Here is a 2,500-nt window from a genome sequence, read left to right on the forward strand (position 1 = left end):
AGACTTTTCATTTTTTTGAAGTTGGTGGGAAAGATTCAAAATAACTATGAATAGATAAAGCGAATTTTATTTAAGTTTTTCATTTTAATACCTTAACCTTAATTTTTTTATTAATCCCTTTTAAATTTAAAAGAGATAAGAACCGGTGAATCAGAAACACTGAATTAAGAATAAAAAACAATTATTATTACTTTATTGATTTTATGGAACATACATATCAATATTCCTGGATCATACCTTTAGTTCCACTTCCAGTCCCTATGTTAATAGGGGTGGGACTTCTATTTTTTCCGACCGCAACAAAAAATCTTCGCCGTATGTGGGCTTTTATTAGTATTTTATTGTTAAGTATAGTTATGATTTTTTCGATCGATCTATCTATTGAGCAAATAGATAGAACTTCGATCTATCAATCCCTAAGGAGTTGGACCATCACTAGTGATTTGTCTTTCGAGTTCGGATACTTTATTGATCCACTTACTTCTATTATGTCAATATTAATCACTACAGTTGGAATTCTGGTTCTTATTTATAGTGACAATTATATGTCTCATGATCAAGGATATTTGAGATTTTTTGCTTATATGAGTTTTTTCAATGCTTCAATGTTAGGATTAGTTACAAGTTCGAATTTCATACAAATTTATATTTTTTGGGAATTGGTTGGAATGTGCTCTTATCTATTAATCGGGTTTTGGTTCACACGACCTATTGCGGCAGGCGCCTGTCAAAAAGCATTTGTAACTAATCGTGTAGGGGATTTTGGATTATTATTAGGGATCTTAGGTCTTTATTGGCTAACAGGCAGTTTCGAATTTCGGGATTTGTTCGAAATATTGAAAAACTTGATTTATAATAATGAGGTTAACCTTTTATTTGTTACTTTGTGTGCATTTCTATTATTTGCCGGCCCGGTTGCTAAATCCGCGCAATTCCCCCTTCATGTATGGTTACCCGATGCCATGGAAGGGCCTACTCCTATTTCGGCTCTTATCCATGCTGCTACTATGGTAGCGGCGGGAATTTTTCTTGTAGCTCGGCTTCTTCCACTTTTCATAGTCATACCATACGCAATGAATCTAATATCTTTGATAGGGATAATAACAGTATTTTTAGGAGCTACTTTAGCTCTTGCTCAACAAGATATTAAGAGAGGTTTAGCTTATTCTACAATGTCTCAATTGGGTTATATGATGTTAGCTCTAGGTATGGGGTCTTATCGAGCCGCTTTATTTCATTTGATTACTCATGCCTATTCCAAAGCCTTGTTGTTTTTAGGATCCGGATCAATTATTCATTCAATGGAAGCTATTGTTGGATATTTTCCAGATAAAAGCCAGAATATGGTTCTTATGGGTGGGTTAAGAAAGCATGTGCCGATTACAAAAACCGCTTTTTTAGTAGGTACTCTTTCTCTTTGTGGTATTCCACCTCTCGCCTGTTTTTGGTCCAAGGATGAAATTCTTAATGATACTTGGTTGTATTCGCCGATTTTCGCAACAATAGCTTTTTTCACAGCTGGATTAACCGCATTTTATATGTTTCGAATTTATTTACTTACTTTTGAGGGGCCTTTCAACTTTTGCTTGCAAAATTACAGTGGCAAAAAAAGAAATTCCTTATATTCAATATCTCTATGGGGTAAAGAAGAACCAAAACCGATTAAAAACAAATTTCATTTAGTTGTTTTATTAACAATGAATAATAATAAAAGGGCTTCTTTTTTTGCGAAGAAGACTCATCGAATTGCTAGTACTGTAACAAATATGCCCTTTATTACTATTTTTCCTTTTGGCGCTGCCAAGACTTTTTGTTATCCTCACGAATCAGACAATACTATATTATTTGTTATGCTTGTATTAGTCCTATTTCCTTTGTTTGTTGGAGCGATAGGAATTCCTTTGAATCAAGAAGTAATCGAGTCGGATATTTTATCAAAATTGTTAACTCCGTCTATAAATCTGTTACATCAAAATTCAACTCATTTTGTTGATTGGTATGAAGGTGTAAAAAATCCAACCCTTTCCGTCAGTATAACGTATTTCGGAATACTTCTAGCCTACTTTTTATATAAACCCTTTTATTCATCTTTACACAATTGGAACATATTTAATTTTTTTGCTAAAAGAGGACCTAAGAGAATTCTTTGGGACAAAATACTCAATTTTCTATATGATTGGTCATATAATCGTGCTTATATAGATGCTTTTTACACAAGATCCTTAACAGAAGGGATAAGAGGATTAGCGGAACTAACTCATTTGTTCGACAGACGAGTAATTGATGGAATTACGAATGGGGTTGGTATTACAAGTTTTTTTGTAGGGGAAGGTATAAAATATTTAGGGGGAAGTCGCATCTCTTTTTATCTCTTATTATATTTATTTTCGTTATTACTCTTTTTAATATTTCTTTAAATAATTGAAATATTTCTAATTTCGAATTTTCTTGATTTCCATCCAGATAAGAAGTTTCATAAACAGGGCTATTTTTATCGCAT

Source organism: Citrus clementina, unplaced genomic scaffold (assembly GCF_000493195.1).
Source record: "Citrus clementina cultivar Clemenules unplaced genomic scaffold, Citrus_clementina_v1.0 scaffold_1319, whole genome shotgun sequence".
NCBI lineage: Eukaryota > Viridiplantae > Streptophyta > Magnoliopsida > Sapindales > Rutaceae > Citrus > Citrus x clementina.